The sequence below is a fragment of the Herpailurus yagouaroundi genome, unplaced genomic scaffold, assembly GCF_014898765.1.
Source record: "Herpailurus yagouaroundi ecotype Mexico unplaced genomic scaffold, PumYag 164, whole genome shotgun sequence".
NCBI classification, from domain to species: domain Eukaryota; kingdom Metazoa; phylum Chordata; class Mammalia; order Carnivora; family Felidae; genus Herpailurus; species Herpailurus yagouaroundi.
The window spans coordinates 1,695,419-1,712,666 of NW_024412405.1; positions in this window are offsets into that span (position 1 = coordinate 1,695,419).

Genomic DNA, 17,248 nt, shown 5'->3' on the forward strand with positions numbered 1-17,248 from the left:
GGGCTCTGTCCTGACAGCACAGAACCTGCTTGGGATTTTTCTCTCTCCCTCTCTCTGCCCCTCCCCTACTTGCTCTCTCTCAAAAAATAATAAATAAGTAATTAAAAATTTTTTTTAATTATTAAAACCTTAGAAACTCTCTTACTGTTAGTTATAAATGTAACAATAATGTTTTCCTAACGCTTGATGCTATTTAGGTCACCGTAGTGTGACACGATAGGAACACTGAGAGTATAAAGGGCTTTATTTCTTTGTAATAAGAAATAAAGGTGTTTGAACCGTACCTGCCTGTCCTCGGAGAGACCTGGGACACAGAGCGGGTCACTGCCAGCCTCTGCGGGCGCTCGCGATGGGTCTGCTATGTCACTGCCTCTGGGATGCCCACTGTCCTCGCTCCGCGCCCTTGGCTGCACGGCTCAGGTCCCCAGCACAGAGAGCCCCTCCCCGCGGCTGGCCCTTGCTGCTGTTTGCACCGCTCACATTCAGCTCGGATCCCGGCTGTGCGGTGGCCGCCTCGGGCTTCTGTGCCGTATGCCTTCTCTGCGGCCAAGTCCCCCTGCAGCGTCCGGGTCCATGAAATGTCCTGTGGGTTCATTGCCGGACACAGGGAGGCATCACGTCTACCCACTCTGCCGTCTGTGCGAGGGCCGGCCTGGGACACACGTCATCTGTCACGGACCTTGGTGCGCGTCTGTCGTGGCCACAGAGGAGCTGGCAGTGAGGCCGGTACTTCGTGCAAGTTTTTAGTTATGACACTGAGCTGTGTTGTTGGGGGACTGGTGTTACTTGAGTGAGGACGGGAAACGGATCCATACGTATGAGAGCCGCGCACAGAGGATGGTCTGTGTCAGCACACAAATCACAAAGGTGTGTGCGTGCACATGTGCGTGTGTCTGTGTGGAGAGAGGGCGAGAACGGGATGGGTGGGGGAGAACTCATTTTTATTTTTCCTGGGCGGCAATTTTTGGGAAGTTTTCTTTTTTACCATATACGCATTTTTTTTTTCTTGGCAACAAGCATGTCTTAGTTCTACGTTCAGAAAAAAAAAAAAAAAAGCCCTATAAATACATACAGATAAAATTCTTTTCCAAAGGTTTTCATCAATTCCTGAAAGAGACCAGGCTTAACGTTCAGTTAACGCCCCAGTCAGCAGACATTGGATCAACACTCCCTCCCCGCACGGAAGGGGATGGCAGATATGTGCGCACGGGCTCAAGGGTGACACCCGTGTGGCCCAAAGCTCAGTGCTGAGGGACCAGAGGGTCCTCCAGAAGAGAAGAATGTAGGGGGACTGAGCTGTGACCCTGTCACTTGATTAACACTGTCCGCTCTTCACACAGCCCTGGACCACCTGCACTGCCATTTACTTAATACTTTTCTTTAAATTGACTTCAAATTGACTCACTTCTTGTACTTAGCTAAGCAACAATATTGTTGAAATCGTGGGTTCGATGCGACAGTTTTAGCTTTTTCCTGCGCAGTATAGGTTCGAGTAACTAGATAACCATTAAAATAAAGATGCTCCTCTCGGTACTAGTTAGACCCCTGCGGTGGTGAAGGACACGTGCAGAACCAAAGGGAACGCGTCTGTGGCACAGGTGGGGTCTGGGTGAGCGGGTGGTGGCCTGGCTGAGGACGCGGGGAGGCGCGTGCGGTGGGGCACAGCGTGGGCCGCGGTGCACGCGGGGCAGGAGACTCTACAGCGATGCTCAGAAAATGGGGCATTTGGGTTAAATTTTAGATTTTTTCCTGATTAATACAGTTAACCCAGATATAACTTTTGTTTTTGAGAAATGCTATCGCAAGTGTATGTGAAAATGTGTGGGAACATTTTTCTGCCTCTGAGAATACAGAAAAGGGCCGCAAATTGGTGTTTCTTTGCTGATTCTGGATTTTGCAGCCCTGTGGGTCACTGTCCTGGATGTTGATCCTCATCATAAAAGGTTAAAGATGTGTGTGTGTGTGTGTGTGTGTGTGTGTGTGTGCTACGTGCCCTCCTCCCCTGGTCCAGGGCCGGCCAGGAGCCCACGACAGTGGATGCAGGCCTCAGCACTCAACAGGGTAGAAGGAGCCAGCCCTGGTCACACAGCACCCGCTGGAACGCCTAGCTAAAGCCTGCACACGCACAGCTCAGGGACCTGAGACGAAATCGATGGCCTCATGACAGCCGAGCATGTGGCTGTCACCCTCCCGTCACCCTCTCCCTCCTCCCTCCGGAAGAAGCCGGGCCCCAGAATCAGAGGACGGGGCGCACATCAGGGCCTCACAGACTTGCTGCTGTGGAAAGCGTCCATCCTGATGAGAGTGGAGATTAAGTCCTGCAAAGCCCACACACGGTAGCTTCTAGACCAGTCTCCGTGCAACAGCATTGTTTTAGGCGGGAGAGCAAAAGAAACCCTGGCCGGGTTTCTGCAGACACAGGGCGCCTCTCTCAGCCACAGTCACCAACACAGAGAGGGACGGGATGGGCGCACGCAGACACACAGTGGGGCTTTCAGCGCTCACACTCACCCTGGTTTTTACTCCTGGGACTCCCCACACCAGAGGTGCTTCCAGAGTGTGCCCCAGCGGGAGGAGTATTCACTGCAGGGCTGCTTACAGATTTGGAAATGACTTAGTGCAAAACACAGCGCAAGAAATGCAGATGTCCCTTGGGATTTTCTGGTTAAAGAATAAACTACAAAACCATTCGCACAAGGAGATGTGGCACATCTAGTGAGAAGCGAAATAAGAAATGGGGTATTTGTACTGATGTAGAGAGAGAGCCGCAGTTTATTGTCAACTACAAATCAAGTTGTGAAACTACAGCAAGAATGTGATCTCACGTTTGTTTAAAAAATGAGAAGTTAGGATAACAAATGAACAGAAAAAAAGGCCACAGGCCCAGGTGTCGGGCTGTCAACAGTGAAAGTCCCAGGATGTGAGCCAGCAGGGAGCGTCCATGTCCACAGGGCAGAATTTAAAACAATTTTTTTAATGTTTATTTATTTATTTGGGGGGGGGGAGAGACAGAAGAGTGCGAGCAGGGGAGAGGCAGAGAGAAGGAGAGAGAGAATCCCAAGCAGGCTCTAGGCTGTCAGCACAGAGCCCGATGCCAGGCGTGAACTCACAAACCGTGAGATCGTGACCTGAGCTGGGATCAGGAGTCAGACGCTTAACTGACTGAGCCCCCCAGGCACCCCTTTTACTGTGTTTTTAATTGTATTACTTACCTGGGGGATCTTATAATCCGTATTTTCTCTGTGAAAAATGGAACAGTGTTGGGTTCAGAGAGAGGAATCAATGTGACAGACGTGTGCACCCAAAGGGGAGAGGTCAGAGGCACGGACAGGGACCCCTGCTGTTCACAGCTGTCTGAGCCGCGGAGGGCTGCAGTTCACAACAAAAGTCAAAACCAGTGGTGACACGGGAACAGGCCTATCTCATGTGGCCTTTCACCACTCTTCTTAGCTTACTTTAACGAGAGACCATTAGTGAAAGGAGTTTTCCCTTCTCGCTCTGTCCTCTCCCCGCTCCTTCCTTCTTTTCTCTGTCTTTCCTCCCTTCCCCCCTCCTCCTTCTCAATAGCTTTTTTCTTCCTTTCTTTCGAACATAGAGCCTTCTGTGAAGCAAATGGGACTGAACTCTAGGCGGAAGGGGCGACTTCCTGTGACGTAGGTGGGGATCAGTCGTGGCCCACAGGGCCAGAGCCACGGGGACTCTGCGTTTGAGTTTAATCAGACTGAGCTCCGTCCCTGGAGCCGGCATGCCAGGCTCAGACGCCTGCTCCTCGGTGGCCCACATGCGGGGAGCCCTCCTGGCGTTGAGGGGGGGCAGGCTGACCTGGGCTGTTGGAAGGGACTGGGTCCCCTAGTTCATGCCAGGCTTAGATGGCCGCGACACCACACGCCCTTCCTGAGATGACCCCTCTTCGTTTTCTAGGAATGGCAACATTCATAGTGGGGCGGGGCGCTGTCCCACACCTGCCACTAGTGGGTCACCTCTGGGGACAGCCTTCCTCGGCCGCAGCCTGGACTCGGGGCTATGGGGGGACGAGGTCAGGGCCCCTCTGTGTGAGGCCGTGACACCAACATCTTCCTCTCCTCTGTGCCCGATGCTGCTTCTCACGGAGAAGCCAGAGTCTGAAGGAGCGCTTAAAACTGGAGACAGAGGAGAGCGGGTGCTTCGGCATAGGACAACTTGCACTGTTTCGTTTGCAGGGTTCAGCTGAGCAGAAGTCAGCAGGAAAGAGCATGAATGCACAGATGAAAATCCATTCTGAAAAATCCGAAGCAGTAGCCCATGGCAGGTAGGTAATGTTTCAGGAAAACAAAGGCACCCCAAGAGTGTCACTCATATGTTGGAAACGGAGGCAGAAATGGCATCTCCTACAAAACGCGCTTCCTGGGACACCAGGTGATGACTCCGGAAGAATCAGACCAGAGCGTGAGCTTGTCACCCGGGGTGGGGATTGGGATAGCACAGCCTTGGACAATTATACTACAGTCAAATGTACCAAATTCTATAACCAGCAATTTCAAGGTGTGCATTCAAAATCGATCCATTCTACACAAATGAAAGGACCTGATTTGCGGCTTTGAGAGCAGCCGCCTGCCTCTGTGTGCTGCACGGCTGTCTGACTTCCTAAGAAGCGTGGCCCTTTTTCCTCCTGCACCTGCTTACCTTAGAAAATGCCGGCGGCTCCTGTCAGACAGCTCTGCGTGGTCACCTGATGGTACCAGGCAGGAGGGAGCAGGTGGCGGGGAGGCAGGCAGCTCCGATGGGCCCCGGGGTGGGAAGGACGAGGGACCCAGACAGCCCCGGGCCTCGGCGCCTCACCAAGGAAAGGGGTCCCTCGCTATGCCACTCTCCACGTTGTGCGAGAGCTGTTCTTGGTGGATGAGAGGGCCCGGGCCCCAGGCCGGGCTCAGAATTCCTACTTCTGCAAATGCTCCCTGGGACGGACCCATCTGTGAAGTCAGCATCACAGAGGGGTGAAGGTATTAACACGTACATAATCGGACAGTATTATGGAAGTACCAGTCAAATCTTCAGTCTGTGCGAACTTAGGAAAGCTGACCTCAATTTCCCCATCTGTAAAATGGGTGCTTCCTGGTACTTCCTTCCCGGGGCTGTGACAATACATGTCAAGTGCTCAGAACGGTGCTCGGCAAGCAGGTCGTCTGCCAGAACCACCGTCTCCAAAGACACCACATCCACACGCACTGCACACGTCAGAGGAGCCGTGGTGGCCCAGCAGGGGCTCCCCAAACTGGCATTAGCTGAGGGGAAGCCAGGAAGCGGCTCTAGCGGGCACGGGGCGGCTCACAGGCTACAGCAACAAACAATAAACCTACCTGGCTTCGATTTCTCTTCTCAGAAATACAAATATAGAACAATCCAGTCACTTACTTTTAAAATTATTGATAAAGGAGAAGCTATAGCCACTGAACACGAGAAAGAACAGCCGTGCCCCTTGAGCTGACCTGGAAAGTTGGGGGCCGGGGGCCATGAGGGGGGTGTGAGCAGGACAGCCTAGGCCGGGAGAGGGGCCCCCATGGGCGCAGAGAGGGGAGGGAGGCGCACAGCACAGGGCGGCCGCTGCACGTCTGCTGAGCCCGCAGGGATGTGGGGGCGGCTCGGCCCCCTTTCCCCTCACCCCTGCGCCCCGGGAAACCAGCTTGTGCCCTGACATTTCACAGCGGTCTTCATGCTGGCCCGATTTCATTTCCAGGTGGCAAACTGTTCTGGAAATCCTTCTGAAACTTGGGGAGTTTTGCTCAATTGCCTGGTTACATTGCTCCCCGGGGACCTCAAAGCTGACATGTGACCCCCGCCCCCAGATCTCCCGGGCCTGGGGGACTCACTGTCCCTGGACCCTTCCCACTTGTCCATGCTCACACCGGGCTCTTCCTCCTCTGCGGCCCACACCATCATGGGGGCCGCCCCTTGGCCGTCACACCACTTGTGTGTGCGCCCTGTCCTCCCTCAAGGTGGAGAGGTCGGTGTACGTCCTGGGCCTCCTCCTGCTTCCCCGACTGGCAGAGGGCAGCCCCCACTGACTGATGTGCTAATGAGGCCCGGGTGAAAAAGCAAACTGGCAAGCGAAATGAACTGTGGCATATTGAGGTGGAGGTGGGGAAGGCACGTCCAGGCACATGTTCTAGAAAAGACTGGGAACGAGGGACTCAGGTCTAGGTTTAGGCGTGAAGCCAGGATGCGGGCACTGGCTGAGATGGGCGCGGGGCTGGGGGCTGGCAAGGCCTCAACCGCATCTCCTGCCTTTGTGAAAGTCTATTTACTAAATGTTTTAAACCAGTGTCTTGATAAATATGTTAAATGCTGAAGGAAGGCAGGAAGGAAGGAAGGCAGGCAGGCAGGAAGGCAGGAAGGAAGGCAGGCGGGAACGAAGGAAGTCAGGAAGGAAGGGAGAAAAGAAGGAAGGAAGGCAGGAAGGAAGGCAGGCAGAAAGGCAGGCAGGCGCTGGCCTGCAGACACAGCAGAAATGAAGCCTGGGGGACACGCAGGACAAGTCTGCACAATTTAGTGACCCTGGGAGGTCTAAGCAACAGCTGTTGGGAAGACAGGTCCCGTCCTCTGTGGCTGGGAGCGGCCGTCCGAGCCACCGCAGTAAGAAGAACCCCACCCGTAGAACACCCCCCGCCCCGCACATCCGCCAGCAGTTCAGCACCCCTGTGTGAGTAACGCATGGGAGTGGGGGGGGGGCAGTGGGACTTTGTATGACCAGCGGTCGTCTGGTTATCCCAGTACCGTCAGAAATCGCCCGCTTCCACAATCATCTTTTGGCATCTCTTACGCCGCACCTGTTTCCAATGACGTGCAAAATACAAGATAGTACTTCCGATCCCAAAGTGGGGGTCTCCTCTGCCTTCCTCCGCCCCCGCGACTTCCAGAAACATTGCTTATTTTTATGGTTCACACCTTTCTGCCTACTTTGAATATCGACGGAATGTCTTTGATCTGAAGAGAACCTGGCCTGTGTGAGCTCAGGAACAGAACGATTACTTCGTTTTTGGAACAAAATGGGAGGAAAGTATAGTTATTCGCTTTCCTACTACACCTGTGATAGACTTAAAGGCAAAGACGGACATTGTGTAAGATATTAGCCCCAAGTGTCAGGGCGCCTGGTGGCTCAGTCGGTTAAGCAACTGACTTCGGCTCAGGTCACGATCTTGTGGTCCATGAGTCCGAGCCCTGTGTCAAGCATGTGCTAACAGCACAGAGCCTCTGTCCCCCACTCCCTGTCCCTCCCCGTTCACGTGCTCTCTCTCTCTCTCTCAAAAATAAACATTAACAAAATAAAATACTATCCCCCACGTGTAAATCTTCACCACGGAGGGAAGCTCCTGGGCTGGATTTGGTCATGGACATTCTCAACAGGTGAGTCCCTTGAGGAGAGGTCTTACTTCAGAATCTTTCCTGCGGAATGGACCCTGAATGCATATTTAGTGGGTTGGATCAAATAAATCCCTCAGTCCGGGGATCTCTGGCAACTGGTTCATAAACTGGTTTCTGGAGAGGAATCGGGCTCTGGGAAGATGCCCTCTTCCTTTCCTTCTAGGTGACTGATCTCACTGCTCTTTCTAAATAAGAGGCTGTCAGTTTGGGGCGGGGGGAGGTGCAGATAGAAAGGCGGCTCCACCCGAGGGTCAATAGGTGGTGGGATCAGACTGAGATCCTAGTGCTGTTCTGGAAGCCAGCGGGGCTCTGTCTTGGGGACCCTATGTCTCCATAATACCATGGAGAGGAGACCCCTCCCAGGCCAGCTGCACTGAGTCAGGAGCGCCAGGGCACGGCCAGCAATCTGCCTTCACAAATCCGTCGGGTCACTCTTGCACGTGCTCTGGTGAGCACACCGACACCGTACACTCGTTTGTCCCCTCAGGAGAGGGAGGCTGTGGTTTGTTTCTCTTAAATGCTCGTGCAGGTGGAGGGGCCCCACCTGTGCCTGGGGAAGCGCCACGGAGCTCGCGCACAAGCCCGCCCTGGCTGCCCCGTGAGGGTCCCCGTCTCGTCCTAGAGCACGCGCCCGCACCTGTGTTCCTCTGTCATTCCCATGCAGCACACAGATAGTTTTGGGTTCTCCTGATCTTTCCATGCTACCGTAGGGGAGGACTCCAGCAAATACAGACCATCAGGATGTCACGGGGAGCCAACACATCCAGAGGCCTTTCACTGTTACTCGTGTCTGCTAAAATGTCACGAGTCCGAATGTTCCCCAGAAGAAATAAAATCAGTTATGCAAGGCCAGATTCAGGGCTAAGATTCCCCCTCCTAGCTGATCTGAGCGTGTCCCTGGGCACACCACAGGATGTAGGTTGCTATGGTGACGGCAGGAGAGGAGACAGAATTTGGAAGAAGCCCACGACATCCTGCAAGTGAAGACGGGCTTCCCGGGGGTTACGAGGACTCGGCCACAATGCGGGAGGTGGCCGTCACCCTCCCTGTGACGCTGCTATCCTCACAGCACGGAGCAAAATCCCCTACTTTTTGAGACAAAGTGGTATCTTACTTGGCTACGGTCTCAGGACCCCAGAAGCCCAAGGCCACGGACGCGAGGGCCCTTCTTCCAGCGCCTCCCTCGGTGCGGGCAAGCTCCGTAACACACGGTTCTCCGCGAGCCGTTGACTTGCCAACCCCGACGCATCGGCTGGTTTGCTAACTGCTGTTGCGGATGTCCCGGGTCCGGGCGCGCTGGCTTCCGCACGCAGCGACACAGTGTGATCAGAGTGTCTTGAAAGGACTGTCACTCACGAAGCATGAAATTACATTCAATCACAAATTTAATGTAAATGAATGTAATCAGGTAATTAGAATGTGTAGTGGCGTGATATTTACAACATGTAGCGATGCACTTATAATGTTGTGTAAAATTATGTTAAAAATTGAACTTTGTAAAAAAAGGCACTGTTCAGCGAAAGCAGATGATTTTAAAGTTCAACATCTTGATCGTTTCAACATTTCATTTATGAAATGCTGTGTTTAGCCAATACTTTTAACAATTTGCTAAATATGTTTTGTAAAAATCAAACAATTTCATAGTTAGTGGAGTGCTAAAAAAGCCCCAGGATCTATTCTCTTGGCTGCATATAGCTCCAACAGCTGAAACCATTTTAAAAAGATGCTTCATTACAAATCATTGAAAATAGGAATTCAGAAATGCTGACACAATCCTTTATTCCAAATGAGGGCCTCGAGCACCACCAGATTCCTGAATGTGACCACATGACAATATCCGACGTGACTGCTTGGGCACAAATGATCCAGGCCGCGCTGCCCGTGGACGGCCTGCCTCCACAGTTGTGAGCAAAGTGACCCAACAGAAAATGCACCTGCTTTTCCACACGTGTCTGTGTGAACATGCTGACATTGTGTGGTGGTTTCTAGAAGATGCTTCCGGCAGCTCCTGAATGTGCAGAAGGGCCTCGGGGCTGTCCTGAGGTGCCTCGTGGGGAGCCCCCGGGGGGGATCCGAGGCTCCAGCACCCCACCTTTCCCAGACAGAGCACCTGTGCCCTCGTCTGCTGTATCTGGAGCTTCCTCAAGCGTTCACTTAAAGAAAGACGCTGAACACGTTTGGGAACATGGAACATGGGCTGGAACATGGAGGGGGCTTCACCAGGCCACAGTGGGACCAGGACTAGCCCTGGCTGACTAGGGCAGGACCCGGGCAGCCCGGGAGAGGATGGGGCCGAGCACAGCCCCAAAGCGAGAGAGGCCTGGGTCAGTGCAGGGCGGGTAGTTAGCACAGCCAGGAAGGCGCAGAAACTGCTGATCCGGGTGAGGGACAGACAGCACACCCCCCTGCACGTGCACAGGGCCTTCTGGGGCCCATGGGATAAATGCTGCGGCTCCCGCCCACACTATGTTAGAACACACAACCAGGCAGCCATGTAAACTCAGGCCACAAAATCGTAAATGTTGTCTTAAAAACGGGACAGTGAGTACTTGGTTTTTCAAAAGCATTAGTAGCACGCGAACAAAGCGTCAAGACCCTGGAGACCCCTGGTCTGGACAGTCAGGAACCAGGAACCAGGCTCTGAGCTGCTGTGGGTTGAGTCGTGCCCCACAAAGTCTCCCAGAAGCCCTCACCCCCAGGGCCTCAGCATGTGGCCCCATGTGGAAATGGGGTCGTTGCCGATGTAGCTCGCTTGGTTAAGAGGAGGTCACGCTGGAGCAGGGTGGCCCCAATCCAGCATGACAGGTGTCCTTGTAAAGAGACCAGCACGAGGCAGCAGACATACACACAAGAGGAGAGCCGGGAAGATGGGCAGTTGGGGAGGCTTCTATAGCCCAGTGAGCACTGACGGCTGTGGGGAACCACCAGGAAATGGGGGGGATGTGGCACCGATTCCCTCACGGCCCCCACACCCGTGTCTTTCCCAGGTCAGGAGTGCTCTGAGGGGGTGATGCCATGGTGGGCCCCGAGAAATGGGGAGCCAGGGGCCAGGAGCCCTTCCTGTCCCTGGAGAAGTCATTGTCCCTGGCTCTCTGTCGTGGGTTTGGGATGCCACAGGGCATGAGTGTCAGCAACCTTGTGGCCCAGGGCCTGGTTCTGAAGCCACGGCCCTTGCTACGTGGCTGGGCCCTCTATGCGCCCCAGGGAAGCTGGCCCACATGTGATGGGGACACCTATATCCGCAGGACTAACGCTTGTAAACACAGGAAAAAAAGGTGGCCATATTATGTGTCCCCCCCGTCAAGAAAGGAGCCATTTGCCGAAATGCATTTGGGTTCTAAGTGGCGTGACCCCACATGAGCCCTCTGGTGTTTACCGAATGTGCTCCCGGCTCCGGGAGCCTCCCTGTCGGATTGGATTTCATGCTGGATTCACAGCAACAGTAACAGACAGTTTGCTACACAGGGTCAGAACCTCCCAGGTGCCCTGACACGCCAGTGTTTGGAATCCTGGTCTCCGTGCGATATCTGGGCTGGTCAAGGGTGGAGGCCCCAGCACCCGCACCCCCAGACCCCGCAGGATTCTTTATCGTATCGAGCCCCGCCACGGGTTGTACGCCTGGGACCCCAGGAACCCGAGAAGCAAAGTCCGTTCCTAAAGCCACATCCTGGCGCGGGCGGAGCAGCGGGTGACCTGGACTCACAGCTGAGCCCCAAGCCCCGCGTCAGTGCCCTGCCACACTGTCTCTCCGTGGAGGCGGGACGACGTCTGTTAGAGAGAGAGCCCGCCTGAGGAACGGTGGCATGGACAGACCCACGCCTGACTCACGGAGGCCCCTGGGGGCCCCAGGCAGGAGGGGCGGCTCGCGCTCCGGGCATTTCGAGCCACCGGCCCGCCCGCCAGCCTGGGGTGGAGCTCTGGTAGCAGACGGCTTTGTTCCCGCTGTCTTTCTTTGGCTGCAGGGCTGTGCCCTCCGTCCAGCTTCGGTTTCCACAGGTGCCAGGGGCTTAGGTGGGCCGGCACAGAAAGGGCATTCATCCCGAAGTGGCTGCCGTCCCACCGCCCTGCTCATCAAAGTGCGGGTACACCTCCTCCTGTCCCCGCGGGCACAAGGCCCCTGCCAGGCACAATGATTTATTCATGTCTCCTCAAAGATGAGTATCATATGGGGCTCATTATATGATGGATTTCAGCTCATCTGAATGATTGCCCTGCCTGAGCGGGACCTCCGGAGGCTCGGGGCCCTGGGAACAGGACACCTAACACCGGTGGCTTCGTGGGAACCCTGTCGCTGGACGAGCCCTGAATCTCAGGTGCTCAGAGGCATGTCGGCCCAGCCTCAGGCCCAGACTCTGTGTGGAGGGGCCAGGCAGGGATGTCCAGCCTTGGGGCTGGCCAGCTGTCCAGGTGTCACTTTTACCATGGTGGCCATGAACGGAGCCTTCATGAGGCTGCTGGCACCATCCCTGGGTGTGTGGACCGGCTCCCAGTTCCTGCAGGCCTCAGACCTTTGCTGATGGAGCCGAAAGTATGTGGCAGTGATATGCCCAGGGCCACTGCTCTCAACTGACACATCTCTGGGCCCCCGCAGGTTCTGCACAGTGGCTCACACCTGCCAGATAATGGGACAGACGCCCTCCGGATGGGAAGGGAGGAGCGTTGGTAAACAAGGCCTGCCTTACACTGCTCTGGATCTTTGTGGTCACAGGTCTCTTGTGTGACAGAGAAGGGCCAGGAAACTGTAACTCCAGAGTTTTTAGCTTATTAATAAATAGGACATAAACAGCATTCTTTATTTAATATTTATTTATTTTTGAGAGAGAGAGAGAGAGAGACAGAGTGTGAGCAGGGGAGGGTCAGAGAGAGAGGGAGACACAGAATCTGAAGCAGGCTCCAGGCTCCGAGCTGGCAGCACAGAGCCCGACGTGGGGCTTGAACTCACAGACTGTGAGATCATGACCTGAGATGAAGTCGGACGCTTAACCGACTGAGCCACCCAGGTGCCCCTAAAATATTTTATTTTTTTGAGTCATCTCTACTCCCAACGTGGGGCTTGAACTCACAATCCTAGATCAAGAGTCACACGCTCCACCAACTGAGCCAGCCAAGCACCCCCTGAAAGCAGTTTTCTGACACGACGGGCTCTCTGGGTCAGCTCGAACAAAGGCGCGGCTCGGGCCAGCCTGGGAGACGATGGGGAAGCGCTAGCGGCCAGAGACGCTGTGTGTGAAGAGTTCTGCTCCAGACGCACACGTGCTCCACGGCAGAGCGTGGACATAGCCCTGGGTCAGAGCAGGGGACAAGGCTTTGTGGCCGGCAGACCCAGCCTCGGGTGTCCGTGTCTGCCAGGGAAATAAGGACTATAAGCAGCCTGCTGGCAGCAGACAGGAAGTGACCCAGTTCTTCGGCAAGTCCGTGGGGGTGGGGTTCAGAAACCCAGAAACCCAGGACCCAGGGCAAGAGGTCATCATCAGAGGAGCTAGAAAGGTCTTCGGTGGCACTCATGCCTGCCCCTCGGCCAATCCCCTAACAACCCAGAGATTTCCCCACACGACGGGGCCCTGACACCGGGACCGGCCCTGGCCAGGCCACGTTGGGAACAGTGACGCAACGCTGCTCACGCAACCATGGCACTCATCCACCCCTCCTCACGCACGGAGGTCCGAGCTCAGCGTTCCGCACACATCATCTTATTGAACCCTCAGAGCACCCCAATGCAGGGCAGGAGTCTCCTTACACCCCACACGTGGTGACGCTCAGATGGCAGAGGCTGGGGTACTGCAGGCCGGCGAGAAGGTGTTCCTGAAATAGGTACGGAGGGCCCACCTGAATCCCAGACGACCGGCTCAGTGTATCTCTGTATCTGTCTGTCTGGGTGAAGCAGGACACAGCGGTTCCTTCTTACTGCCCCTGCCATCCAAGGCATGGCAGCCGCAGAGCATGAGGAGTAGCTGACGTGTGAGTCTAAAGGGCCTCTCAGGACCCTGCTGGAAAGGACCAGGAGCCGTCCTGAGCCACCTGTGGGTCTGTGATGATGATTGCACCAGGCCTGGCCATGCAGAAGGGCAGCAGGAAGGGGCACATCATCTGGCTCCAGTTGCCCAGAGGGAGTCCTGGAAAGGGGCTCTTGAAAATGGGCTGAGGAATCTGCTTTCAAGGACCCCAGGCAAATGGCCTGAAGACCCCCTTGTCCGTGGCCACCGTCCTTGCCCTGGCCACCCAAGGGGCGGGCTGCTGGGCTCCTCGCTGGCCACAGTAAGCCAAGTAGAAAAGAGGGGGAAATAGAAGCAGTTAGAGCCAGAGAAGTTAACATACGTTTTTTCTAATCATAAAAAGAGTCAAAGCTTATAAGGGCACGACATTTAGGAAACAGAGTGGTGTCAAAGAAAGACGAGAAGGAAGAAAGCAGGGATAAAATTAGGTACAAATACCTCACTGATGTCAGGAGGTAGAACAGGTAAACTTAAATTCAAAACATACTAAGAACTCACACAACTCAGTATCAAAACCCCAAACAATACGATTAAAAAATGGACAGAGGACACAAACAGGCATTTCTCCAGAGAAGACATCCAGATGACCAACAGACACAAGAAAAGATGCTCCACATCACGGATCACCGGGAAAATACAAATCAAACCCCAATGAGATACCACCTCACACCTGTCAGAATGGCTAAAATCAACACAAGAAACCACGAGTGTTGGCAAGGACGCGGAGAAAAAGGAACCGTAATGTACTGTTGGCGGGAACGCAAACTGGCGCAGCCACTCTGGAGATCAATGTGGAGCTTCTTCCAAAGGTTAAAAATGGAACTACCCTATGATCCAGTAATCCCAATTTTGGGCATTTACCTGCAGGAAACAAAATCCACGTCTCAAAGAGGTATCTGCACCGCCATGTTTACTGCATCATCATTCAACAGCCAAGACGCAGAAGCAACCTCAGTGTCCATGGATGAGTGGATGAAGAAGACGTGATTGCGTATTTACGATGGAATATTATTTAGCCATAAAAGAAGGAAATTCTGCCCGTTGTTACAACATGGATGGACCTTGAAGGCATTATTCGAAGCGAGGTAAGTCAGAGAAAGACAAATACCATATGATGTCAATTTTATGTGGAATCTTAAAAAAACAAAAAACAAAAAACAAAACAACCCTAACAACCAAGCTCACAGATGCCGAGTGGACTGGTGGCTGCCAGGGGCTGGGGTGGGGGTGGGAGCAACGGGTGAGCTGTTTTTGTCCTCATTGTTTGGTTCAAATAAACTGAATTTTAAAAATGAATGAGAAAGGGTAGCAGCCAGTCAGCTGCAGAGTTAAGAAGTAAGAGTGCAAACGAGAAGATGGGGTGAAGGCCGGGAGGTGAGACGGGACACATGCTCACGCGTGGCCGGTGCAGAAAGTCGGATTTGTAAAATGTTTGGAAGAAAACACTTTGAGAAGAAAAGAAAGCAATTCGTTTGAAGGGGGGAGGAGAGAGAGGGAGCGGCAGACAAGGAGCCAGAGGGCAGAGTGTGGGGCAGGTCTTTCCCGACCTGGGGGTCAGCAGACCATGTGGCAGGTGCTCCCCAAATGGATGCCTGTGCCGTGGCAGGGCACATGCGGGGACCTCTCTGCACCTTGTTCCTGGAGGGGTGCCCCTGACCCATCAGAGCTCGCCCAAGACTCAGGGTGGGTTGGGGGGCTGCAGTCACAAGCAGACCCCAGTGTGTCGTAAAGGAGCGCACCGGGCAAATCCATTCCTCAATCACAAGGAGCAAGTACCTGTGACCTGTTCTCTAGCTTTTCCTAAATGCATTCACTCTAATTTTCCAATCTTACAGATTCCACGTTCCAGCATTCCTCACTCGCAACTGAAGAACCGGTCAATTCTCAGCAGATGCTCACATTTGGCCCAAATTAAACTAACAGGTTCACACTGAAAGCTCAACAAGGTGGCCCTCTGTGGGGCTGGGGCAGACACCCGCCAGTCGCCTCGCAGGTCCCCTGGAGCAGCCGTGTGGTGACTGCATGTAAGAGAGTCTGTGTTCCGCCACAGGACGCGCCCTGACGTCAGGGGACATCATCATCACAGAGGCTCTGCTGCACAGCTTCTTACACGAAGGAAAATGCCCTGAAACCTTTTATTGAGAAAAGAAGCATTTTATTCTCAGATTACTCTTGTTGGCAGCAAGAAGGTCCCTGTAAATGACGGTTCAATTTCCCAGGCGGGGTTCCCACCACGGGGCTGTGGTTCACTCACAGTCACTGCACAGGGATGGGCAGGTTAGACCCACAGCAAACAACCTGGCCTCACGGGGGCAGTCAGAGTGCCAGCTGGGTCCACGTGGGGGCCATGCAGGGGGGCCATGGGGACAGGGGACACGGAGTGTGGGGGTGGGTGTGGATGTGGAGTGGAATGGGAGGCACAGACCAGTCCACGCCATCTGTGATGAGTAAACCCTGTTAATGAGGAAACCTGAAGCATTGGGTTTCACCCTACAGTGGCCAACAGAGGTAGCTCACCCCAGCCTCTTCCTCACAGCGCCCCTCCCCGGGCACCCTGTCCACCCCCTCCAGCCCCGTGCTCTGCAGGTGATGTGATCTGACAGTTCATGGGCTCAGAGACACACAAAGCTTCTGGATGGGGAAGAGGCTGCTAGTGAGATGAGGCGAGGTACTGGTGGGTGTCCAGGAAGACACAGAAATCCCTCTGCCCTTGGCTGATGGGCTGGCTCTGGGATGCAGAATTCCCATCCATGCCTATGGGCGCTGGATGGAGTGGAGCTGGGTGAGGGTCTCCGTTCTCCAGGGAGGCATAGCTCATCATGTTGTCAGGGATCTCAATTTGGTCATTTCTTCCCTATGTCTTCCCCACATACCACATCCTTCTTCAGAGACATTTGTTATGCCCAGAATTCATGATCCCCAATGACCACCAGGGAGCCGAGTCTGATGCAAAAGCAAAGAGCCTTTATTCCAGCTAGCTGGAGCTCAATCCCCTACCTGCACCGACGCGGCTATGAGATACCAGAGAGAGAGAGAGCGGGTTTCAAGAGCACAGAGGTTTTATAGGGATCATGGCCTTAGCCGATTGGCTGGGGAAGGGTCCGTGGCCTCAGCCGATTGGCTGGGGAAGGATCAGAGTCCCGTCACGCAGGTTGATGGGCCTGGTTTGAAAGGTTTAAAGTAGAGTGATTACAAAGAGAAAAGCCCATCCCCCTCCTGTCCTTGAGCTCCTGCTCTCAGAGTGTCAGTGGTCTTGGGCCTGCTCCCCCAAATCAGAAGAGTCTGGCCCTCAGGTCACCCAGCCTCTTTCTCAGAGGTGCAGAGAGAGTAAGTGGTGGATTGTAGGGTTCTCTTGCCATCTTTCCACCTTCATCTGAGCTCTTCTTTCCCCAGTGACTCATCCCAGCCCACCCCCAGGTGAAACAAGGAAACTCAAGGCTTTCCTCCACCTGTTCTGCATCCTCAGGATGGCTCCCTGACCACAGATCTATGCCTAGGCCCCAACTCATGTTGAACGCGTGAGTGGGAAGTTACTCAAGGGGAGGAGGCGTGGTCTGAGGTTTGAGCGGGAACTTCTTTCCGCGGCCATGTCGGGGACATAGTCACTCAAGATGGAGGACACAGAACAAGATGGAGTCGACCAGCCTAGGTCTGCTCTTTCACAGCGACAAAACGGACTCATGTGAAGTTAATTTTATTTTACTGCTAATCACTACTTTAACTCGTACCCGCTGAGCTCACCGATTCTCAGCCGCGAAGCCGGGGGCCGGGGTGCAGAGGGGACAGGCACGGCGTGCCTCAGGAAGGCTGGCGTGCCTCAGGAAGGACACCCTGGGAAAGGACTTGGGTGCCGGGGC